Source organism: Amblyomma americanum, chromosome 5 (assembly GCF_052857255.1).
Source record: "Amblyomma americanum isolate KBUSLIRL-KWMA chromosome 5, ASM5285725v1, whole genome shotgun sequence".
Taxonomy (NCBI): domain Eukaryota; kingdom Metazoa; phylum Arthropoda; class Arachnida; order Ixodida; family Ixodidae; genus Amblyomma; species Amblyomma americanum.
Window position 1 is genome coordinate 125,587,438 of NC_135501.1, and position 26,334 is coordinate 125,613,771.

Consider the following 26,334-nt stretch of genomic DNA (forward strand, 5'->3'; position numbering starts at 1 on the left):
ATCGTGGCGCGTTTTTTTGAGGAACTGGGTAGCTGTCGCGAGCGACAGGGGGATCTGGCGCTGTCGTCTGCATGCCTGGCGGCTTCGAAAACGGTGAGGCACTCGGATGCGTCAGGGTGGTAGAGGAGAACAGTATCAATGGGCACGGAGGGATGGCAGAGATAAAAGAGGGAGAAAGAAGAAAATCCTGTTGTAGACTGCGAAGCAGTAAAATATGCGAATGTAATATACGGGAAAATAAGCTGCCAGGTCATGTGGTTCGAACCGACGTACATAGCCAACATGTTCCCAGAGTGCGGTTAAAGCGTTCAGTGAGGCTGTTGGTCTGAGTGTGGTAAGCGGTGGAAGTCCGATTGATGACATTGCACTCACTGAGCAGAGCTTTGATGACATCAGATAGGAAGACACGGCCTCCATCGCTGAGGAGTTCTCGAGGGGCACCGTGTCGAAGGATGCACCGACGCAGAAGAAAGGATACTACATCCTGTGCCGTGGCAGCAGAGAGCGCGGCAGTTTCAGCATACCGCGTGAGGTGATCGACGGCGACAATGATCCATCGTTTGCCAGAAGCAGTATACGGGAGGGGCCCAAATATATCTATGCCAGCGCGGTCGAAAAGGCGAGGCTGACCAGATAGCGGCTGCAACTCGCTAGCAGTACGGGTAGTTGGTGTCTTGCGGCGTTGGCAGTCGAGGCATGAGCCTACGTATTTCTAAACGAAATTGTACATACCACGCCAGTAGTAGCGGAGGCGGAGGCGCGTGTAAGTCTTGAAAAGGCCCACGTGACCGCATTGTAAGTCAGTGTGAAAAAATGAGCAGATATAGGACCGTAGGTGGCGAGGAATGACGAGGAGCCATTTTTGTCCATCAGAATGGTAATTACGGTGATAAGGCAGGTTAGCTCGGATCTCAAAATGCAAAGCTTGACGGCGCAGCGCGAGGGATGGTGCAACCGCCGATGTGTCGGAGAGAAGATCGAGAAGAGCTCGAATCCAGGGATCCTTGCGCTGTTCAGAGGGCATGTCACTGACAGTGGGAGACTGCGTAAAGACTCCGATTTCGCAGAGGCCGGCAAGTTCGGCAGAGAGCGGGAAGCGAGGCAAGGCGTCGGTGTCCTTATGTTTGTGGCCCGACCGATAGACGACTCGGACGTTATATTCTTGAAGACGCAGCGCCCATCGCACTAGGCGGCCGGAAGAATATTTCAAGGAAGAAAGCCAACAAAGGGCGTGATGATCCGTAACATTGTCGAAAGGACGGCAGTACAAGTAAGGGCGAAACTTGCCTAAGGCCCACACAATGGCGAGGCACTCTTTTTCAGTCGCAGAGTAGTGAGACTCAGCCATTGTAAGTGTGCGGCTGGCATAGGCATCGACATATTTGTCTGATCCATATTGGTACTGAACGAGTACTGCACCGAGACCAATACCACTCTCATCTCTGTGAACTTCTGTCGTGGCCGCCGGGTCGAAACGGCGGAAGATGGGCGGTGCCGTGAGGTGACAAAGTAAATTGTTGTACGTGTCGTCGCAGGCGGGTGAACAAGGCAAAAAACCGACATTGGCGCCCAGCAGCTGAGTCAAAGGGGCAGCCATTGAGGCAAAGCCGCGAATAGAACGCCTAAAATTAAGAGCAGAGCCCTAGGAAGCTGCAAAGTTCCTTAGTGATGCAAGGTTTGGGAAATTCAGTCACAGCACGAAGTTTCGCGGGGTCAGGGCGTACACCGTCTTTCGACACAATGTGACATGAAATGGTCAGTTCACGGGCTGCAAATGTGCATTTTTAACTGCAGGCCTGCGTTTGTGAGGCATGTCAAGACGTCCCACTGGGGAGATAGATGGGTTTGAAAGTCGAGTTAAATAATAACGATTTCGTCCAGGTAGCACAGGCACGTCTTCCTCTCGAGGCCACAAAAAACGGTATTCATCATTCGCTCGAAAGTTTTAGGAGCGTTACAAATGCCGAAAGGCATGACGGTACACTCATAGAGGCCGTCAGGGGTCACAAGCACGGTTTTGACATGATCAGGAGCTGCCATTGGGAGCGGCCAATAACCAGAGCGCAAACCAAGGGATGAAAAGAGCTCCGCGCCTTGTAGACAATCCAGGGCGTCAACAATACAGGGCAGAGGGTAGATATCATGGCGTGTTACCTTATTAATGCGGCGGTAATCGACGCAAAACCGAACGGAGCCATCTTTCTTGGCGAGGAAAACCGAGGAGACCTAGGGGCTAGTGGAAGGCTGAATAACGCCGCTCTGAAGCATGGTGTCTACCTGCTCTTCAATAACTCGTCGTCCAGTGGCGGAAACACGATATGGGCGCTGTCGCAGAGGAACATGGGCGCCGGTGTCAATGCGATGCTCGACAGTGGACGTGCGCCCCAAAACGCGTTGGTGGCAATCGAAGGAGGAGCAAAACTCTTCAAAAAGCGCAAGCTGGGTTCGCTGAGTTGGAGGTAGAGTGGTATCGATAGAGCGAAGGAATAGGCCGGTCAACAACGGGGCGGGCGCAGGAGTAGGTGAGCTGAGGGCGTCCATGGGGACCGGCGGTGATTCTAAGCCAGCGTCGGTATGGTTGAAAACAGAATCAAAGAGCTGCGCGGTGCCTACGCATTCTCCACGGCGAAAAGTGAAGGAGCTTTTAACGGGTTGAAAACCCACAGTGTGGTGAGGTTGGCGGAAAAAGTGATCAGGGCATAAGGCAGCGGCAGGAAATGGCGACGCAGAAAACTAGGCGCGGCGTGAGGAGGACACTGGCATCGCGAACACAAGCACAGGAGAGAGGCACAATCACGGAAGAGCACGTAAGAATATCGGCACTGTAGGCGACAAAAGCTTTCGCAGAAACAAGGGAACCACAAATTTCAGTCTCTGACACAGGATTCGGCAACGAGGAGAGCGCTACTTGAGCCCGAGCACAGTCGGTGACCGCATTGTGAAGTGATAGGAAGTCCCAGTCCAAGATGATCGAATGCGAATATGACGGCAGAATGATAAACTCAACCAAATACAAAATATCCTCTATGACTACTCGAGCAGTAAACGCTGCCAACGGCTGGATGAGGTGCGCACTTGCAGATTGTAAAGACAGGCTAGAAAGGGGCGTCTTAACTTTCCTCAAAGATTGGCAAAGCGCTGCATTCATGACGGAGACCGCAACACCGTTGTCGACAAGCCCCATCACAGATACGCCTTCAGCAAAAAATTCAAATAAATTACCGGAAGACAAACAAGGCCTTTCAAATTTCGACGACTGCGCAGTTCTTGCCTCAGGAACTGCGACACCTAGATTTCTTCTTGAGTGGTCGAGGGACGCCGTCGCATCGTAGAGATGAAGCGCCGACGTGGAGAAGGCGAACGGCGTCCAGAGAAGGAGGTGCGCTCAGGAGACAGAGAACGGCTTAGGGGCGGCTCATCAGGAGGTGAGTACTGATGGTGGAAACAGTAACTAGAAACCGGAGACGTTCATGCGTCGACGGCAAAGCGGCGCCACATGACCTGACCAGACGCAGAAGTTTCAGATCGTGCGGTTGTCAGGCGTGCGCCAAGTATTTCCCAGTTGAGCAGGTGGTTGATTATCAGGCGTACCACAGGAGGTTCGCAGATGAGCAGGCGGCGGAATAAAAGCGGCGGGCTCTCGAACGGGTCCAGGAGGCAGTGCATAGGTAGGTGGGCGAGGTCGCGCAACAAAGTCCCCAAATGTCAGCTGGACCGCAAGAGGTGTGGGCTCAAGGGCTTGCGGGGGAGCCTCAGCGACCTGTTCTTGAATGATGTTTCCCAAATTCTGAGTTATGTGTGGTGATATCTCTTGATGGCGTGAAATTAGCGAGAACTGGCGGGCAATATCAAGGATGACGCTCTTGATGTGCGGTAGGAGCGATGACTGGTCTCTTGCATCGTTCAGGCCAGCAATATAATTGGTTATAATTGGTTATAATTGGTTTTTTGGGGGAAAAGAAATGGCGCAGTATCTGTCTCATGTATCGTTGGACACCTGAACCGCGCCGTAAGGGAAGGGATAAATGAGGGAGTGAAACCAGAAAGGAAGGAAGAGGTGCCGTAGTGGAGGGCTCCGGAATAATTTCGACTACCTGGGGATCTTTAACGTGCACTGACATCGCACAGCACACGGGCGTCTTAGCGTTTTTCCTCCATAAAAACGCAGCCGCCGCGGTCGGGTTCGAACCCGGGACCTCCGGATCAGTAGTCGAGCGCCCTAACCACTGAGCCACCGCGGCGGGGCTCAGGCCAGCAAGCAAAGTCGACGTTCGTGGTGTGTTCGCGTCTGAGAGCCATCTGCTTGCGTAGTTCGCGAAGCTTTGACACAAAGTGATGACTTCTGCGACGGTGCGCAGTTCTCGCGCCTACATCTGAAAGGCGTCGTCATCAATGCCCATGAGAATATGCTTGATCTTGTCGGCTTCGGACATCTGAGCGTTCACCCTCTTGCACAGATTCACGACATACTCGATGTAACTCGTGAAGTTCTCGCCTACCTGCTGCGGCCGCGGACGCAAGCACTGGTCGCACAGAGTTTTCTGACTGCCGGGCGGGCGAATACCTCTGAGAAGTTTGCTTTAAAAACAGACCATAATATAATGTCCGCCTCGTGCTTCCGATACCAAAGATTCGCCACGCCCGTGAGATAGAAAATCACATTGTTCAGTTGGGTTTCCGCGTCCCAGTTGTAGTAGGCGCTCTCCCGCTCATACGATGAGAGCCAATCCTCAACACCAAGGTCGGCCGTGCCACTGAAGATAGCGGGGTCTGGCTGGCGGAGAGAACCAGCACAGACGACGGCGGCCGGGTTCACCTGGATGGCTTGGTGGTTAGGCAACGCGGTAGGGGGTATCGTTTGGTTGCGGAGTTCCGGAGAGAGGGGATTTTACCCCGGCACCTGCACCAAATGTAAGGTGGGGTTTATTCGGAGAAACTTCTTAACGGGAGTAGGGCCAACAGTGGTTCTAGATCAACTAGTCCAGCCAGGCGATGGCCATGCGGCTCGTACGTATGCTCGTCGTTTTCCTTACAGTTTCTTTTAATTACTATAAGGCCAGCAGGCATCCCAAACGGACGTAACCAAGTCACCATAACGTAACACTAGGTGCCGCTCTAACTCGCTTGAACCAACGGGCGTTCATAGACTATTTGTTGAGTGCTCGCATGGCACGCTGAAGGCCTATGTTTGAACCCCGATCGTGGTTATTTTCTTTTTCCATATTCTTCAGGTATTCTAGAATTTTTTATGACTGCGTCCACACGACGGGCGAAGCCGGGATTTCAGGAGAACGATCTCCTTACGCAATCGCATGAAAAACATACATTTCAAACTTTTTAGTGTTCTTACATTAATTTAATGGGCGGACTTGCGAAACTATGTGTTTAGCTTCATTGGCTCACGGTTTATTTTTGATGGGTCGTTGGAACATCTGGCGAGAATATAGGTCTCATCGAGGTTAAGGTAATGAGATCTGTTCGCGCCGCAGGTGAAAGTAAATGAAGACCATGACGTGCAATGCATAGAGCGAGAGCATGTTCCACTTTAACACGAACTGTGTTCGGGGGCGCCGGCAGCCTATTGCTCTCGCGCAGCAACCAGCGGAGCTGGACTGTTCGTGCTGCCTTAGGTTTGAGCAGTAGTCGGCCCCATTGATTTGATTTCTTTTTAACTGAACATTGCGGCGCTGATGGGCAGGAACGACACAGGAAAAGTAGTTATGAGATTCGTGGTCCTTGTTCGTGAGTGTATGAGCCCTTGGTTGGAAAAAATTACCAAGGAACAGAAACTTTCTTTGAAGAAAGGAATGTATCGATAGACGCCGAAAAGCTTGGCTGGAAAATAATGCGAAAATTAGTGAATGTGAATCACTGCCACTATCATTGTTTGAGCTGTATGACTGAAATGACAAGGGAATGTTCATTGAGGTGGTAACCTCTTCTTTGCATGCGCCATCTTATACCCTCCAGCGCTGCATCTACGCCATACGCACTCCAGCACATGCGCACCTAAAAGTGCGCAGAAAAATATCAAATACATCAAGCACCCAGCTTACAATGAAAATTCTTTAGTACTGGTTTACTATTGCGTTAAATTTGTAGCTTCGCTCTTATGAAGGAACAGGACGAGCAGGTGGCAATGACCTGCAATTAAACAAAAATCAAATATCTGGCTTTATTTTAAAAGGCAACGAAGCTATTCTCTCCGTGATGGTATTTAGTTCTCTTTCCTCTAAAGCTGTGTAACTTGCAGATCTGCAAATGCAAAACACTATTATCAATATTCCTTCCCAGTTGTCCTACGGCAGCCATGTAGAATGCTGCGGGCGACGGCTTTGTGATCTCCAGCCAAACATAACATGTATATGACCCACAGACAGGCAACTAAATGGAAGGGCCGTCATCGACCTATATTTTAATGGTTTGTTTGACAATGTTAAATTTGTAGCATACTGTTTGACCTGAACACTAACGACTGCGGGGCGAAAGTATTCGCCTGTGTTCGAGACTCCCTCTCTGCTTGTCAGGAATAAGGCAGCTCGAGGAAGACGGCCAGCTGGCTATAGGGACACGGGGTACATCATAGAGAGCGAAGTTGTCGCTGAAACTTTTCAACAACGCGAAGATGCACTTCCCCAGCCAACTGGCTCAGGTAGGTGTATAAAACACGGGCTCTCGTCATCACCATCATCATCAGCCTGACTACTCCCACTGCAGTACAAAGACCACTGCCGTATCTCTCCAACTAACCCCTGCCAGCTGCGCTTACCCTATGACAGAAAACTTTATCACGTCCGCCAACCTAACCTTCTGCCGCCCTCTGCTACGCTTGCTTTCTCTTGGAATCCGATCCGTTACCCTTAAGGACCAGCGGTTATCTTGCCTACGTATTACATGCCCTTCCCAAGCCCAATTCTTCCTTTCAATTTCCACCACGATGGAATTAATACGCCTTTGATCCCTTACCCACTCATGCCCACTTCCGGCCTCTTAACGTTACACATAACATTTTTCTTTCCATGGCTCGATGCGTCGTCCTTAACTTAGGCTGAACCCTTTTCGTTAGCCTCTATGTTTTTATTTTTTTGAAGCGTTGTGTGTTGCCTCAGGGCATTATGAAGTGAGAGATGAGTAAGGTGCTTCAATAAATAAAAAAGGTGGGCTGAATTGATGAAATCAAGAAGCGAACGATGATATGGGCCCTGGGTCCAGGCAAATAAGAATCCAGGTTGTCCGGTGAGAGTCCCAATGCCACCAGGTGCCGAATTCTCGTCGGCTTCAGCGCCGCGCAGTCCCACAACAGGTGGTGGATATCCGCCTCAAAGTCTCTGTTCTTGCAGAGTGGACACCCGAGGCAGGGATACAAATTTTTGAAATGCGGCCACTTGCGTGTCACAGCTGGAGTTAGGGCAACCCCGACCCGTATCCTCCGAAGCGCAAGCTCCTCTGCGCGGGTAAGACCACGGGGGAGAGTTACGGCACACGGAGGGATTAGATCACGTGTGCGGCGCCGGAGGTGTTCCTTTCTTGTTAAAAGGAGGGTGGTGTCATCCAGACTGACGGATCGAGGCAAAGACGTGGTTGGGGTCGAAAGACGGGTCGCAGAATCTGCGCGGCTTTGTGCACTCAGGAAGTCACCCGGGACCCACTCAATACGGATTTGCTGCGGGATGCGTGCCGCTAGACGATGGATGTCTTGGCAGATTTCTGGGATGGGACTGACTCGTTGCAGTAGGCGTGTAACGTGAAGGGCGTCGGTGCGAATGAGAATGCGGGACGTGGGTAGCATGGGAACGGCGGCCACAGAGCAAAGTGCCTCTTGAACCGCAAGCATCTCCGCACAGTAGGAGGTTCTGAAAGGCGAAACCTTGACGTTTTTTTATGGAGCAGGCTTGCAAGACCAGTAAACTGCCGTTGTTGTTTCGCAGGCCTGGATGCTTGCGTCAACGTATATAACGATGGAGCCATGCGGGAGATTAGCGTCTTGCTCTCTAATTCGGTCGCGAAACGTTAATTCCGCGCGTGTAGATGATGGCCGACGTAGATCAGTTGGCTTGTTACCGCTTAGCTTCACAAAACGTCAGGGAGGGAGAACTGGCGGGAGCGGCTATAGAATGGAGTGCGATGAAGAATATGCCCTGAGTGCACACGTTCTGTGTGTAAGGCTTGACTATAGGCGGCGAGCATCGTGTCGTTGCTGCACCAGCTCATCTAGTGTATTCAGCTGCGCGTGTTCTTGGAGTGCCACGATCGAGGTAATGCGGAAAAGTCAAGTGATTACCCTCATTGCCTCCCGATTAACATCTTCTAGACGATCCCATTGAGCCCTCGTCAAATGCCGGGATTGGGCTTGGTAAACGAGTCGCGGTTCCACAACGCCCGCAACAACTGTCGTGCAACATGATAGCGGGCTCCGCCTGTTTTATGAGCAATGCCTCTATTCAGACCCAACGCCTGAATTCTTTGCTTTTTAGCCCGAGAAAGCCAAGCAGTACCTGTTCCTGGCTCGTGTTTTGTCAAGCCCAAGATTTTTACGGTCGAACTTTCCTGAATTGGAGTCATGAATAGACGGAGACGATTTGGCATTGCAGCCAGTTTACAGCGCCCCCAGCGGTTGGCGACTGACGCGAATGTGGTCTTGCTCACTGAAAGCTGCATAACAATTGAAGAAGAAACAGTCGGCGTAATATCTTTGGCTGATTGTGGGCCTGCTGCCTGAGCCATCAGGTCGTTGTCCGCGCTCCACACCGTTATATCTTCAGCATACAATAAGAACCTAATCTCGGAGACATCATGTTAGCATGTAAGCGCCAAGCAAGGAGGATGAAAGGAATATTAAATAATTTTGGCGATAACACCGATCTTTGGGGAACTCCGCTAAGAGGCACAAATAATCCGACAGCCTCACCACTGAGACATAAGGCAGTATCGGCATTCAAGGAAGGAATTAACAAAAATTCCGCACTCTAACGCGGAAATGCAGCATGTCAAGCGATTCCAGGATGGCAGCATGACTGATATTACCATATGCCTTTTTGGCCAGTACAGTGCTTACATTGTGGCTGCAGTTGAGGCCAGAACTGCTGGCGCCATGGAAGCCAGTCCATCTTCTGTACCTATGAACGTACGAAAGCCAATTTGAGCGGGATGGTACAAACCATGGTGCTGAAGCCAACACGACAGTCGTGTGGCAAACATTTTTTTCGGTAAGCTTGCATAATGTTCGTGTAAGCGATATAGGCTGGAAATTTCCGAGGTCTGACGGCGGTTTCCTGGCTTTGGTATGGGGATCACAATAACCGATATCCAGGTTTCTAGTACGACGCCTTCTATCTATACCTTGTTAATGGTGCCGAGTTGAGGCAGTACAGCTGAACTTAATTTCTAGTAAACCTAGTACGGTATGGAATCCGGACCAGGCGCAGCCTTCCGACGGGCCTCGTCTACTGCGGCAATCAACTCGTGCATCGAAAATGGGCTTGCATTTTCCTCTGCGTCCGATGTAGAAGGGAGCTTATCGACATATGGTGGAATGGTAGCCAAGGGGGCTCCTATGACCCTTGGAGGCAACACATCATAGCCTCTACGTTGCTTCCTCGTAGGTGCATAACGGTAAGATACAGCTCTTGCACACCCTTCGCTTAAGGTCCGATATTGGTAAACTGCTATTCAAGATCTGAGACAACCTGCTATATGCGCTCCACCCCATTCTTATACTTCTAGTTATCTCCACCCATTATCTGGATCAGCAGTATTTACCTGCCCCAATTAGAAATATTCCTTTACATTTCTAGCACCTCGCTGCCAATTGTAAACTATTGCTCAATAGCCAGACTGTTGAACATTACTTTGGTTTTCTGCATGTTGAATTTGAGACCCACCCTCCTGCTCTGTCTCATTCATCACAATTTGCAGTTCATCTCCTCAGTGACTCAGCAGGGCAGTGTGATCACCGAATTGCAGAATATTTAGGTTTTCTTCGTAAAATCCTATCACCTACTGTTCCCAATTCAGGCCTCGGAATACTTCCTGCAAACAGGCGGTGAATAGCTTTTTGGAGTCCGCGTCTTCTTGCCTGAAGCCCTTCATTGAAATTTTATTGCAGACTTTATGGAGGACTATGGTAGTTCTGTCGTTTCTATATATATATATATATATACCCGTATTTCACATAAGGCTCTTCAACACCCTGAATCTTCAATGCTTTGGCGTGTCCTTTTTTTCGTTTTGCCAAGTTTCTGGCGCGATGAGGTAACAAGGTGTTCCGCATACAGGGTGGCTAGTTTTCTAGCAGATTCTGCTCTGTTCTTAACAGATCCGCTGTTACCTGATCCTCACAAGCAACGTTTCCCTTTTGCACTGCTCCTAAGGCTTCCTTTACTTCCTCTTTCGCTAATGGCGGGATGACGCATTACTCTGCGCTGTCTTTATTATTAACGTTCTGATTACATTCGCTGCTGTTTAGATTTATGTAGAACTCTTCGGCTGCTTGAGATTACTGTGAATCGCTTTCAGACAGTCTCCAGCTTTTTTCTGTTATTTTGCGTGCATACAGCGGGGATGCCATTCCCCGTCATAAGGCGATGGATCAAATCCCCCTGGGCATCCGAATAGCCAGGCGACCTTCTCCTCGAGCTGGTTGAGGAAGCGGTGCAGCCGTCAGAGCGACCCCTACAGCGATGAAACCATCGAGTACTTCAGCGAGGCCAGCAGTGAGGACGGCTTTGAGACTTACCTCAGCCCGAAGACCAAGAGAAGAATTGTACGACCCGATCGTCATCCAGTGAGTCCACTGTAAAAACAAGTAGCACCACACGGCCACACACCATCCTCGTCCTTCCTGTGCAGCCAACTGACAACATGAGGCGGCTTAACAGGCAAGTCGTTGCAGTAGAACTCAAAGCCCTCATGCATAACGAAATCAGAGACGTTCGAGTGTATGCGCGATGACCATTGTAGCCGTTGACATCCACCATGCAGCACCGCTGGAACCACTGTGGGCCATAACCCACCTCGGCAGTTTTTCAGTACGTACTTTTATCTCATCCGGCGAGGATCAGTACTCTTCGTGCGTAATCTGTGATGTCGGCGAGGCAATCACGCGAGATGATTTGCCCATACTCTTGAGACCGGCAAGCGAAAGCACCGTAATTCTTCGGGCATCACGTCTGGGCAATTCAATTTGTGCAAAGATTTTGTTCCAGGGCGACAGTCTTCCATCACACGTGAAGGTGAGCCATTTCCGTCATGCCGTGCGGCCATTTATTCCAAAACCCCTACAATGCCGTAAATGTTTGAAGCTGGGTCATGTGAGCGGGGTCTGCGACAAGAGAGTGTGCTCTTGTTGTGCCGGAGCTCACAGCGCTCAGTCCTGCAATGCACAAGTGCGTAAGTGCTCCAACTGTAAAGGGCCTCATGACGCTTCATCTAAGAATCGCCCGCGCATAAAAAACGGGCGTGTCGTTCTAAAGCAAATGGTTCGGAACAATTAAACGCACCATGAAGCTGTTGCGAGTGTTCGAAAAAAGTGTTCTCGCAGCAAGAAAAACTCAAAAATGTCTATTGCAAAAAGCAACCACACCGACGCGCTCACGGCACCTCTTTCTCAACCTCCTCCCGTGCCACCCACCACGTCCGAGTGTGTCCGGTCAGCGACCTCTTCGACTGCGGATGTTTGGCCAGCGCTTCCGCCGTTACGTCCTGCTGAGCGTCCTCAGCGCATGCTCTCACCGCCGAGCTCACCTGTCGTTAGAGAAGGGCTCCCAGAGCAAGATCGCCAAGCCGTCGTGATCCTTAGGGCGGTAGTGAACGCCATTCGCCCTCTGATACAGGCCCTGCAATTGTCAACAACCCGAAGCTTCTTACTACATCTGGGCTCTCTGATTCCAACACTTCAACATGTTTGAAACAGAATGGCTGGCCAGCTTCCCACGTTTCGTGAGCAAGTGAGGGGCGCTGTGGTCTTCAACTGGAACACAAGAGGCCTACAGTCAGGAATCGCAAGTTTTCGGCAATATGTTTTAAACAACCACTTCTAGATGTTAGTCATCTGCAAACCTAACTTATCCAAAGCAATCAAGCTTTCACGGTACGAGCCCTTCATTGCACGCACAGTTCAACCCCACAATGCCAATCAGTACGTGTGTTTCATAGTCAAGAAAGGATCCATACAGTTCACGGTGGCTGAGTGGTTACGGCGCTCGGCTGCTGGCCCGAAAGACGCGGGTTCGATACCGGCCATGGTGGTCGAATTTCGACGGAGGCGAAATTCTAGACGCCCGTGTACTGTGCGATGTCAGTGCACGTTAAAAACCCCAGGTGGTCGAAATTTCCGGAGCCCTTCACTACGGCGTCCCTCATAGCCTGAGTCGCTTTGGGACGTTAAACCCCCAAAAACCATACACCATACAGTTCACACTACCGGGATCACACCTACCGGCCACACCTACCGGGGCGTGTCCCAGGGCGGGGTGCTCAGCCCTACTTTGTTTAATCTAACACTTATAAGACTCCCGGAGTACGTTCCAAATACCGTCCATATCTATGCCGACAACATCTGCATCTGGGCGTCCTCTCTGATGCGTCTTCAGGTGCGAGCAGTACTTCAGAGGGCAGCAACCATCCCAAGCAGCACAGTTTATTGGGCCAGTATTGCACATTGGTGGCTTCACTCTGGTTCTTTGTTGGACTAGCCTTTGCCAATACTTTTCTAATATTGGGCCGATTTTCTGTGCTGCTTGTGATAACTTCCTCGTATTTCCAAGACCGATATCAGAGCGTGTCAGCCGAGAAATGCGCTACAATGATATTTACGCGAAAAACATGACTCGTCAGAAACTACTGACGGCCCTGCCATTGCCTATCGTGCTTCTCATCGATATTTAGGAATTGTTATAGACCGGAATTTATCATGCAATCCGCATTGCAGCTTTGTAAATAAAATGCAATCTCTATCACACACCTGCTCAGATTTTGTGGCGGAAAATCATGGGGCTGGTCGATTCTATCAATGCTGCAGCTGTATAGAGCACTCTTTTTTGCATTCTTGAGGCATAGTGCATCAGTGTTTTCAAGCACGTGCAAGACGAATTTGCGTGCTCTACAACCTATACAACATCAGGCACTTTGCACATGCCTGGACCTCTCTCGCAGAATATCAAAGTTTGCTACCATTCCTATCGCCCAGGACTACCACCTCTCGACTTATAAAACCCTTGACACCCTGCGTTCTCCACATACATCTAAGAAGGACTCCCCAGCACCGCCTTGTATCAGCGACAGATCAAGGACAACGCTCAGCGTTTTCAATGGTTATAGCAGCCCATCAGTCGTCCATCTCATCGCACTTCACCCCGGCAACACAGCTTTCTTCGGTGCTGTGGTGTCTGCGGGAGCCATGCGTGCGCCTTACAATTCCGGGCATAACGAAAAAATCAAACTTATCGACACCGGCCGTTAATCAGTTGACACTCTACCTAGTCCATTCCTCATACAGGGACCACACTTATGTGCACACAGATGGTTCGGTGTCAGGCAAAAGTTCAACCTGCGCCGTAGTCATTCCTGCGAGACAGACAAGTATTATCCAGCAAACTTCGCACCGGTCAAACTCAACCGGGTCAGAATTATCCGCTCTTGGTGCAGCTGTGCAGTACATCGATGCAAAAAACCCAAACATGAGCTGTGTTCTGCTGCTCAAAAGCAGCCCTACAATGTCTCAATCATGATTTATGCCATGGCGTAACTGAATTAAGATATCTCTACCACCAAGCTCAGGAAGAGGGTCATGACATCGTCTTCCAGTAGATACCGAGACACTGTGGCATTGTCGGAAGCGACGCAGCTGACACTGCAGCTCGAGCGGCTGCCGGTGGTGCCAACATTGTCCAGATAACGTTGCTCCATTGTCCAGATAACGCGCTCTAGCTTTCACGTTTCTTAATTTTGGTTGATAACAACTTTATTTAAAGGTCCTGCAGAGCTTTCGCCGACGGGGCCTTAGGTCTCCCACGTGGGGACGTCGAGGTGTTTCCTCGCCGTCGCCTCGGGGGCCTGCTGGACGGCCCAGAGTTGATCACCGAAGCTGGGGCTGCTCAAGGCAGCGGCCCACCGCGGCGGGAGGGTTCCGAAGTTAGCATCGTCAGGGTTTTTGCTGCAGTTCCAGAGCATGTGGGGTAAAGTTGCTATAGCAGTGTGTCAGACCTTGCATATATTTGTCGGGTATGTTCCGCGGTAGAGTCTGTGGTATTGTGCCATGTTGGGTACGTGAGCGTCTGCAGTTGTCTGAGGGCCACCGCGTGCGCCCTGTCCAGCCTATTGTTGGGCGGAGGAAAGGTTCAGCGGGCCAGGCAGAGGGCCTTGGTAATTTCGTTGTAGCTGGTCAAACGGTCTTTGGTGTGGTCCCATGAACGACGGTCGCCGGCTCGGTTCGCGAGCTCGCGCGCCTTGGCGCGTGCCGTCTCGTTTCGGTTGCGATATGTGTTCGATACTTCTCTCATGTGCGCCGGGGACCACTGGATTCTGGTTTGAAAAGCTTCCTCCCACTGGACTTCGATTGCTCAGGATTCGGGCCGCTGTCTGTGAGATCCATCCTTTGGCGAAGTTTTTGACAGTTTGTCGCGAGTCGCTGAGAACTGTTGTGCAGGTCGGATCCGTGAGGGCGAGGGCTACCGCCGCTTCTTCCGCTCCTTCTGCGCGCTCGCACGCTACACTTGCCGTTATGCGCGTTTCTCCACTTGAATCGACGACCGCAACCGCGAATCGCGAGCGTTCTACGTATTCCGCGGCGACAACGAACCTTGCCCCGTTTTGTCTCCGTGGCTGCGTAGGAGAGCTCTGGCTTTGGCCACTCTTCCCCGGTTGTGTTCTGGCTAGACGTTCCGTGGAATTGGGTCCACTCTTCAAGTTTGTCAGATCGCGTCCGGAACAGCGACTTTCACGCCTGGTTGTGCATGGTAGCGGATGCCAACAATTTCCATGATCTGGCGTCCTGCTCTCGTGCCCGCTAATCTTTCTAGTTGTGAATTGCGCTGCGCCTCGGCGATTTTGGTAAGCGTGTTGTGAAGCCGAGATGGAGCAAGCGTTACGTGCTGGTGGACTCGGGTAGACCCAGTGCTATCTTGTACGCCCTGCGGATGAGGACGTTGATCTTGGCTTCGTCTCCCTTGTAGCAGTTGTGGAATGCCGCGGCGCACGCAATATGGCTCATGACGAAAGAGTGTATGAGTCGTGTGAGAATCGATTCCTTCATTCCGTTTCTTCTGCTGGTGACCCTCTTGAGGGTTGGCATGGCGTTAGCCGTCCTGTGCTGTAATTTAGTGATCGTTTCGCTGCTGACGCCAATGGCCTCGATTATCATGCCAAGGACCCTAATTCTGTGCACTATCGGGATGGTTGCTTCCTTTGGTCGTGCGTAGTCTGATATCTTCGTACTCTCGTGCGGTCGTTTCCGCATTCCGACCACACCCGAGTGGTCTGTCCCTCTGCGCCCGTTCTGAGTCACGTTCGTCGGCTTGTGCCGCTTCGTTGGAGAGAGTCCGTATACGCGACGCCGCGTCTGTCAGAGGCGCGCAGCAGTTGCGCCGGCTAAGCCTAGCGTATGGCGTACACGCTTAAACCTAGCGAAGCTATGGTGGAGTCGGAACGCAGAAAGTGCAATATCTCTGCGAAGAATGGTAGCCCAGCTTAAAGCTGTGTATCCGTCGATGCCTCTCGACTTCACAGATCCGTTGGTGAAGGGTTTGCTATGAAATGCAGTTTAAATCGCTGCAAACTCATTTGTAGAAGACAGAGCCGATGTAAAAGCGTCCGCTCACTTCGGCGATCGCAGCGCTGTCCTCAAGTTTCTTAATGTCTGCAAAAAATTTTCAATGAAGCAGGGCGTCAGGTATAGAGACGCTAACTACATTTGATTTTTAAATATGCCTAGTTTCATTTTCACCGCGTTTAGGCTACCTCCGTTATTTAGAGCATGCTCGACTCTCTCCATATTAAACTTCATTATGTCGGCGGCACGTCCCCCCCCCCCCTCTTTTCTCGTTGCGCTTATTTATTAACTTCGAACGCTCTGCTAGTTCTATTCTGTCTTGTAGGTTTAGACGCCCTCGTGCTCTCACAATTCTTAATCAGATTTCTCGTTTCCTGAAATAACTTGCTGGTATCCTGGCGAATCTTCGTACCACCATTTCTACTGCACACTCCGTAATGATAGCTGTGAGAGTATCGTTCATTGTATGAATATTAAGATCGTATTCCTCAGTTAAAGCTGAATATCTGTCCTCCAGCGATATCCTGAATTCCTTTATTTTTCCTTTTACCGCTAACTCCTTACTGGACTTCCTCTTCCGTAGCTTCTTCCGTTTTCTCTGCAAGTCTAAGATCATTCGAGACCTTGCCATTCTTTGGTGGCTCCACCGCGCCTTTCCTGGGACGTCCATATTCTGAACGATACCAAGTTGAGCGCAAAATATAAAGTGAATTTCATTTTTCTCTCACCATTGGGGCTCTTCCAGGTGCACTTCCTGTTCTCGCGTTTGCGAAAGAAGGTATTCATGATCCGTAAATTATTTATGTCCGCTAACTTCACTAATAGCTCTCCCCTGCTCTTCGTAGAACCTATCCCATAGCCGCCTATAGCCTGGTCGCCAGCCTGCTTCTTGCCTACATACGCATTGAAGTCACCCATCAGTGCAGTGAACTGTGGTTTTCCTCGTATCACTACCGATTCAACATCTTCATAGAAGCTTTCAACAGTCTGGTCCTCATGACTGGATGTAGGTACAGAGTCCTGCACCACCTTCAGCTTACACCTCTCTTTAAGCCTAATCACGATAGCTGCCACCATTTCGTTAATACAGTAGAACTACCCTATGTTGTCATCTATACTCTGATTATGAGGAATCGCACACCTATTTCTCGTCTATCCGCATATCCGCAAAAGCACAGCATGTACCCGTCCTTTTGTACAGCATACGCCTCACTTCAGCTAACTTCACTAAGCCCTATGACATCCCATGTAATGCCGGCTAGTTCTTCGAACAGCACTGCTAGGCTACGCTCACTAGATAAGGTTCTAGCGTTAAACGTTGCCATGTGCCGATTCCAATGGCAGCCTGTCCGGAGCCAGATTCTTAGCGCCCTCCGCTGCGTCCCAGGTCTGACCGCCGCCTTGCTCAGTTGCTCCGCAGCACCTCGGGATTGAGAGTCGGAGGTTTATTTGTTTGCTCATAGAAGCTTGTGGTGAAGTACTACACCAGGGTGGCCAAATCCGGTTCTGGCGAGGGAGTGTGTTGTCGGTTCTGGTCATCGAGATTAGGCTGCACCCAAGGCCTGCTTATGCAATTTTTTCGATGGGTGGAGTGTTTATTTCTTTCTTTTCAAACCTTGTGGAGAATTGCGTGACACCGGGATTCGAGCCTCGGTGCTTTTGCTCGTGAGGCGGATGCTCCATCTATATGCCATCGAGACTTTAAAACACGGCCTCTAGCAGACGATATTACAATCTGTAGCTCCGAGGAGAGCCTTGGGGAGCTGGTGGACCGCCTTCAGTCGGCCACCTGCATTGTCGAAGCGTGTGGTGCCGACTGTTGTCTACAATTTGCTCCCTCAACATCAGAGCTTCTTCATGCCAGGGCAAATCACAAGGGTAACACGTCTGTGCACATCTCTCTGTCCTGTGCTCTCATCAGAGAAGTGGCAGAGTTCCGGATCCTGGGTCTGTTCATCAATACCAGGCTTATGCCGGACTCCAATGTAGCGTAAGCGAAGCGCATAGGCGAACAAGTACGGCTCATGATCCACCGCATTTCAGTCAAGCGCGGTAGTGTAAGCGGCAGTGACGTGCTACGGCTCACCCTTGGCTTCTTGACCAGCCGGATTCTCTGTGCCGTGCCGTACCTTCACAACTTCAAACAGGAAGACGAGCGCTCTGACCCCATCATCAGAGAGGAGACATAGAAAGCACTGGACCTCCCGCCGACCACCCCCAACGCCAAACTGAAGGCGTTGAGGGTGCCAGAATCCTATCAGAAGTTTCTGGAAGCCCACCTCATGAACAAATATATGCGGCTCTCACAGGCGGCTACCGGGCGCCGCCTGCTATGCTACTTACATGTTCTTCACACGTGCATACCAGAGGGGACCGATAAAATCCAGCTGTTGTGGCGCCGTATGCTCTGGGTCGCTCCGCTCCCGCTTATCATGGACACTTCACTTGAAGGCAGCGAACTGCGGGCTCGCATGATTGAGAGGCAATATGAATCTAAACAATATGCCGTCACCGTATGGAAGACATTGAAGTAACGAGCGTTAGCCGTTTGGCTGACTAGTATTGATATGTGTCAGAAAAAAGTGAGGCACCTAGCGTCATCTATCAGAGAAATCACGATCACGTGATTAGTGTAATCTCCGCGTCTTGTGCGGTAGGTCTCGTCAATAGAAATCGTTTGGTACCGGTCCTGTTTCGGTACGTCTGTTTGGTGTAGAGTCACACCCTTTGAAGATACGTCCCAAATTGATTTTTTTTTTGTCTGGGGGGTCCGATTGCGCAAAGAATTCATCTTCCAGTGCCATATGTGCCATTAGTGGTTTTATTCATATAGCCTCACCGATATGATTTTATTTACATACCAAATTCGGTACACAAATATCCCTGAATGGTACCTCAAGTTGTCTTACGTAATGTATAAAGTAATGTAATTAATGACGTCACCGAACAATCACCATTTCGGCTGCTATATCGTTTTACTTTTGGGGCAGCCATCTTGAATTCTTCGCAATTGAAAAATCTCACGGCGAAGGGAGGTGGTAGTAGAAGCCAAGAAATCGAGAAACCTGATGCCGAAGAGCTCGCGCTCTTAAAAAGGGTGTCTACTACGTGGGTGGAGGTAGGTGGCTACGGGAGAGGGGAGGTTTGTCTGTGGCAGCACCCGCACACGCGCGACCTCCTCGCGGTCGGGCCACGTTCCGCTCCATTGGCATGATGTGAAATATGCAGCATGCGTTAGATTGTCCGCCTCGACCACGCAACTCACAGCGTTGTCTTTCCAGTGCATACTGTCTGCTTACGAACCATGCATTGATGCAACAGGTTGAACATGTTTCATTCATTTCTCCAACTAGCAATCCACCTTCTTGACAATGAAACACTGGGAGATGAGGGTTACTTGAATAAAATGTGTCCGAGGAAAATAGTGTGTGGTGTTATAACTCTACATGACGGCACTTCTAGCAAGAACATTCGACTTAGGGATAGCCCTAGATTCTTTTTTAAGCATTGAAGTACTTTGACGGAGGCTAAGCTCTGATATATGTTAAGCTGATGGGGTCAGTTCGCGCCGCAGGTAGAAGTAAAGACGATAACTTGCAAAGCTCAGCGCGAGATTATCCTGCAATTTAACACCAGCAGTGTTCGGCCGCGACAGTAAGCACTAGGCTACCGTGCACTCGTGCAGTTGGATGCGAAGCGGAAATGTCGCGACGACTCAGGTTCGCGTCTCAGTAGAGGATGTTTGTTTGATTTCTTTTTAACTCAACATAGTCTCGCTGCTGGGAGGTAATGACACAACTAAGGTTGAGATATGGTTCGTTGTACGTGTTGGTGAGCATTGGAGCGCTTGCGCAGTAGTAGTTTGCCAAGGAATATAATCTCTTAAGAAATGTATGTATCGATTGGACGCCGAATAGCTTGGCTCGAGCATTTTGCGAAAAGTAGTAAAATGTTCAATCACCAACATTATATTGCTTAAACGTAAGACGGAAATGATAATAGCAGTGCAATAGCAGCTGTAGCCTCCACTTCAAATGCCCCACCTTACCTCGTTCCAGTGCCGCGCCTACGCCATACGCACTCCGACACTTGGACACCTAACGAGTGTGCAGAAATCTAGCAACCACATAATAATAATAATAATTGGTTTTTGGGGGGGGGGAAAGGAAATGGCGCAGTATCTGTCTCATATATCGTTGGACACCTGAAACGCGCCATAAGGGAAGGGATAAAGGAGGGAGTGAAAGAAGAAAGAAAGAGAGAGGTGCCGTAGTGGAGGGCTCCGGAATAATTTCGACCACCTGGGGATCTTTAACGTGCACTGACATCGCCCAGCACACGGGCGCCTTACCGTTTTTCCTCCATAAAAGCGCAGCCGCCGCGGTCGGGTTCGAACCCCGGAACTTCGGTTCGGTAGTCGAGCGCCCTAACCACTGAGCCACCGCGGCGGGGCTAAGCAACCACATCAAATAACCGATTCCCTTTGAAGATACTTTATACAAGTTTATTTTTCGGTTGAAGTGGTAGTTTGGATATTATAGAGTAACAAGGTTAGCAGTTCGTGATGACCTGCAGTCATACGAAAATGAAGGTACTGGCTTTAGTTTAAAAGACAAGGAATGCTGATTCCTTACCATGCCCAGCTTTCTGGGACATCTACTACTTGCGCCATCTGCCGGCAGTGGCGGCGACAGAGAGCGTAACTGAATGGGATGGGGAACAAAAAAAATCGTAAAAACGTGATCAAAAGCACCTACAAAAAATGCTTCGGGGATTTGTGTAATATACACATAGATGAGGAATGTGCCCAAGTTTCAGTCCTGTGCTAATAATACACGAGCTTCCCAGCGCGTTTGAATATTATACGATGCTGCCTATGGGAGGGGGCCAAAGTTTTGGCATCTTTCCAGACTTTGAAACTGTATAGCACCGTAACACGGATAGAGATCGAAAATGCTTCCCGGTTTTAGGTACCCAAATATGATGTGTTTAAAATGGTGTGCAACAATCTGGCATAGCTTTGATCAAGAAGCTTCCTGAGGCCTTTTAATTGAAACCTGATATTGCCTAAAATATGAAAGATGGCGCCCGGTAGCAAGCTACGCTGCAGAAATGGTTCGGACTGCTGAAGTTGCGTCCATTTCGACGCTTACCTTTTTATCGGGTGACTTTTGCCTTGCAGACAAGAACACATGTCAGAGCTCGAAACCAGTGTCTCGACCGGAGCTTGAAATAAAGAAGGTTGTTACGATGACCATGCATTAACGCAGCTACATAAAGTATTCGCGGCGGTTCATATATGCTTGTCGTGGAGCAACTTTGCAAATTGTCAGCCCTTTGCTATTATCTAAACAGTTTATTGGGGCGTGTGATCATGATATATTAGGGTATGAGAGCTAGCTCGAATGAATTTTAGCTATTCTTGTTACTTTTAAAGAGCGTAGCGGCATTCAAACGGCCGACATCAAAAAGTATTCGCGGATATAAATGTTTAAGTTTATTCTTTTAATACTTATTTAAGAAAATTTGATATAGCTTTACTCAGAAACATTCTGAAGCTGTTCAGCTGTTGTCGGGCAGAACACAGAATTTGGAGTCTAGAAGCAAATAGCGTCTAGATAGACGTTCAGGTTGTTACTCTCACGTTCACCTGTAATGCTTTCAAATTAGTGACTCTAGCGTTGTCCGAATATGGTGACTCGAGTTTGCACTTAGAGTTCTAACCTGGGTTCAGAACCTTTTGTTTTGGTCAACTAATTTTAATAAATGTGCTCGTTTCTATAGAAAGTATATTAGTATGAATGTTTGAATGAAAAATTTCACGCATGATCACTATTCATACTTTTATTGCTGCAGCTATTGGCGACGTTTTTTTTGCTGTTCTTTCATTCTGACTTCTCTAATATGCATGCATGATGTATTGCCGGGATCCATCCTGTGTAACACAACTGAAAAAATGAGGCTTCGCTTTTGAGGTACGAAACTTCGGTTTTAAAGATCCCGCAAGATACCGCCAACTTTTTTCAATTTTAGCAAACAAATTGGTGAATTTAATTGTGTCCACTTCCGTGCTAAGCAAAAGCGGTTTTACATGGACGTCATCAAGGAAGCAGTTCATAACGGTATATATAAATGGTAAATATGGTGGCAGTCGCAATATGCGACGCTGCCAGCCGCTACGCTGCCAGTCGCTGCTACGCTGCTTCGTCGGCCGATTGTCATGATATCGCAGTTAATTCTCCCGCACCTCCCAGAGTGACATCGCAAGGGGCCGCCAGGTGCAAGAGGGTTAACCACGAATTAACAGGGTTAGTCGCGATGTCATATCAATCGTCTGACGCGACTGTCTTGAGAGCCTCCTTTGAAGAACGTATGCATCTGTCCTTTGAGGCTGGGCTGTAATCATTTTAAGCAATAAATTTTTCTATTTCACCAGTATAATAGATGAGTTGCGTTATCGCAAGCAGCTTGCTTTTAAGATTCATCTTCTTCAAAATGCTATAATAACGTGTAAAAAATTGACCGCCAATACCAAGATCAAAGGATGTCAAAGGGTTATAAATTAAAGGGGGACAAAAAACAAAAAAACAACTAAGTGTCCTGCCCACGCCAGTACATATAATACATTGAGACTGTTAAAAGAATGAAAACTAGAAGTGCCCCCCGTTAGGACGGCCAATAAAAGTCAAGAGAAACACCCCCACAAAGACATTCAAAGAAAAAGAGAAGCGGGTGGGGGGGTGGCAAAGTCTTGCACAGGGTGCCGGGTGATGTAAGGCCGGCTCAGGACCCAGCCGCTATGCCCACATTTCAGCGTACGCGAAATGCAACAACGCTCCGGCTGTTTACCCCCGGGGGGACGAATTAGTTCGAAGCGCTCCAGTGCGCTGTCCCTCATAGCCCGTAATGGAAAGAATTTGTTTTATTTCATTGTAGCTTTTCCCAGTTACCAGGTTACACTGCCTGCAGCAGCTTTTATTTCTGTGGTCACGTGAAAAACTAATTATACTGCACTGAACAATACTATCGCTTACTTTGGAAGCAGCAGCGTTTGGTAAATCAAACCAAATACACTTGTAATAGAGAGGTACAGCGCAACAAAAATAAAAAGACGCTAAAAAAGTATGTATACCAATAAAATAAGTCACGAATTGCATTCTATGTTACAAAGTTAATGAGAATATCAAATAGGCGGGGATGTCATTATAGCACGTAGCGGAAAGCACAATGTCAGCAAATCCCATGAATGAAGGGGAAGCCTTCGTAACGATAACACTCATGGGAAGTGATCTGTTTGTTTACAGTAATATTCGAAGCACTGGAGGTTATATTTCTTTTCTCCTTTACACCTTTCGGGAGGAATTCGAGCAAATACAATAGGTCTATTTTCATGGCGTCGCTGTCAATAAACTTGCACTTGTCACACTATCTGATAGCTGGTGCGGAAGGAGATAAAACTTCCCCGCCAAAAGGCAAGGACAAGGGCTATAGTGCCGATATAAAATATTTTATTATACACTCTTTATACAACATTTGGAAACAAAATGTGTACAGTCAGAATCACATAGCGTCATTACCTAGTGTTCATGTTAGATGTACAACCATAACGATGCACTCCAAACGTAACGAATATGAACATAACGAAACACACTTCACAGCAACATGGCATACAAAAGAAGCAATACTTTGCGAAAAGAATAAAGAACAAGGCAAAAATTTAATCCGTTTCCAAACAAAATGAGCCGGCAAAAAAGGACATACAAATGAACATAAATGATGGCATTGAATGTGCGTTGTACTGCTGTCGTCACTTTTCTTGAGCCTGTTAGTGCGCAATGTGCACTTGTTGCCAGTATCATATGATCTACGCCCGATACGCCCGATCAGTTTTCTTAAATTCGCTGCAAATTTTTTTCCTTCTGCCCCGCAGAACTTAAAGGCGTGTGTGCATGTTCATTTTCAAAGCACTACCCCCCCCCCCCCCCCGCCCAAGTACTTTTCTAGCTGTACTGATTGCGTTATAAATCGGTTATCCATGGTTTGTTTACATAAAAGAATTTTCTTACGCAAAAGACAAGCCAAAAGATCATTTTACAAGCGACAACGGCAATACTTACAAAACACACATAACACATTTATATTGCACTACAAAATTGCTCAGGGCATGTATGGCAGGTAAACAGTCACATAATACAAATGCACTATTTTTTGTACACACCGAACACTTCTTTAGGGGCAGGTTACATAAGGAATCAGGAACAGTACTCTTCATCTTCAAGCAGTGATGCACTTTCTAAACTAGAGGTACAACACAGCACTATAAAAATAGGAGGAAACACGCAAAACTAAAAGGTACATCTCACCACATAACTGTTATCTCCTCCTATGGCTACAATCATTGCTTTTCTCTTTCTTTTCTTACAAGGTTGCAAAGTTTTCTATTGATTTGACTTTCGTCGACATTCCCATAGCCCGAAGCTCCGTGCGCAATTCTCCTGCATCCATGTCATCCACATTTTGTAGACAGTTTCCTTCGCTCACTTTTTCTTCTGCAAAGCGTAGCCTCTTCGCCCGTGTCTCTTGAATAAGTAACTAAAACCAATACTCTTGGTCCCGCTATTTATATGCACGGCTTAGTCTGATATTCTCACTCAGTTCAAGCTTTTTCGCCAGCTTGAGAGCGTCAGCGACTGCATTCCACTTGTTAGACTTCCCATCGTGTAGATGCTTTAGGACGTGGTTTTTTTTTCGCTAACCCTTGGCTTCAAAACCAACCAAGGCACTTGAACCTTTCGTGCTTTGCGGAAGCGTGGTGCGCGAGAATATGAATGTACGGCGTAACTCTATCGCCACCATAGCCTTTGCAACCTTGGGCTCCTAATTCTAAGAACGTGTGAAAGAATTCTGAGGTTTCTCTTTCTATGCTGCGACCTTCAACATCAGTTTCCAGGTGATACAAAATTTTCCGCATAAGCTTCCAAAGGAGCAAGGTTTTTTCCTCTGTTTGAGGGTGCAATTTCCCGGCCAGTTTATCAGGCAAAGGCTTAAGCAGGCGCTCTCAATCGACCCCCGATACCGACGTGAATGTTTTTCCCTTGTTTCCTTCATTTGCTTCCCAGACGTGAAATTTATTCCCACAGTTATTCATGGCGTCAGCGATGTCCTGAACGTGTATGGTCATACAACGTGGGTTGCGGACTTTTTCACGGTAATCTCTGTCTTCTGCTTCTGAAACTAATCCATCTACAAGGTGGTTAACTATTCTTAACTTCATGTGCAATACATCAGGAATTATTAAATCAGAGTCGAAGTTAAACAATGGCACGTTTTTCATCCCGCTCGCCTCTGCGCAGCAATCAGCTTTCTTGTTCACAAGAGTGCGGATGAAAGGAGGCTCATTAAAGCTCCTGTTACTTGTCAGAACTGAGCACCTTGTCTGTGGGTTTGCTCGACAAAATGGACAAGAATAGTGTGATGCAGCAGACTGCAGACCCTGAACAACAAGCAAAAATTTCAAATCTGACCCTAGACAGATGCGAATCGGAATCTCGTGGTCCCCTAGAGATATGCTACCCCTTCTTGCGACAATATTAATTTCTTTTATCAAATCCCAAAAGCCTCTCTTATTTCAAAATAACCCTCCGAGATCTCCACCACACCGAGAAGGCGATGAAGGTTATGGCTTTGTAGCTGCCCCGTTTTGCAAATGATGACGAATGATAATGTTGTCCAGGTCGTGCGTCTACTCACAACGCAGCTATCACCCTTTATTTTTACAAGGAGTGCCTCGGTGGAGATCTCTGTCACACTTATGCCTACATCTTTAGCTAGCTCTTGCACAGCTAACGCCAAGTGTTCCTCATATGAAACCTGAGTGCCAGGTGAGGTACCTGGTGTCTTGAAGACAGTTATCCTGCTATCTAGGTGCTCTCTGTAAGAATTTATTGGCCTTATGGTAGGAAGATTAGGGACGCTCGCGGGGAGGTGCTCCCTGAAAACGTTACTGAAAAAATGTACGTCCAAGAGGGCTGCAACTTCTCGCAAGCTTTGTTTGTTTGGAGAAGAAAGGGCATTATAGTTAACTTGATCATTGCTGCAGAAACCTCTTTTTACACCGCAATTACAAATACTTTCTTCATTTTCCTTGAATGCTACTTTATGCAGCAGGCCTTTTAAGTAAGTTACGAGAAGCTGGCATACATCTAAGCCGTAGCTCTCCAGTACAGCGTCAAGTGCTTGCACGATCGAATATCCAGCGGCATTAAGCTTCCTTCGGTCTGTTGCTTTGCACCCCTCGCCTACCATTATTCCTTTGTTCAGTAGCTAGTAGTTTTTTCGGATTTCAGCTTTTCATTCTCCTGTTCTCGGTTAAGAAGCTTAGCCTTATAGGAAAAGACGCTGTCTCTGAGCTCATTTATGGCCTTTTCTGAAACTGTTCCTACTCTTTCGAGTTCTTTTTGCAGAGCAGAAATTATGATGTTCTCTATGGATTCTCCGGTATTCGTTTCAGGTGGGCTAGATTGAGACTCGAAGTGAATCTTTATGAACCTTTTATTTTTTAAGAAGGA

At 48.5% G+C, this 26,334-nt stretch overlaps 1 non-coding gene across 1 annotated transcript; it reads right to left on the reverse strand.

Annotated features, from left to right (window-relative positions):
* Positions 1–4,169: 4,169 nt before the first annotated feature.
* On the reverse strand, positions 4,170–4,241 carry TRNAS-ACU (transfer RNA serine (anticodon ACU)). Its single transcript has one exon. It is a non-coding gene; the product is annotated as a tRNA-Ser (tRNA).
* Between the last annotated feature and the right edge of the window lie 22,093 nt (positions 4,242–26,334).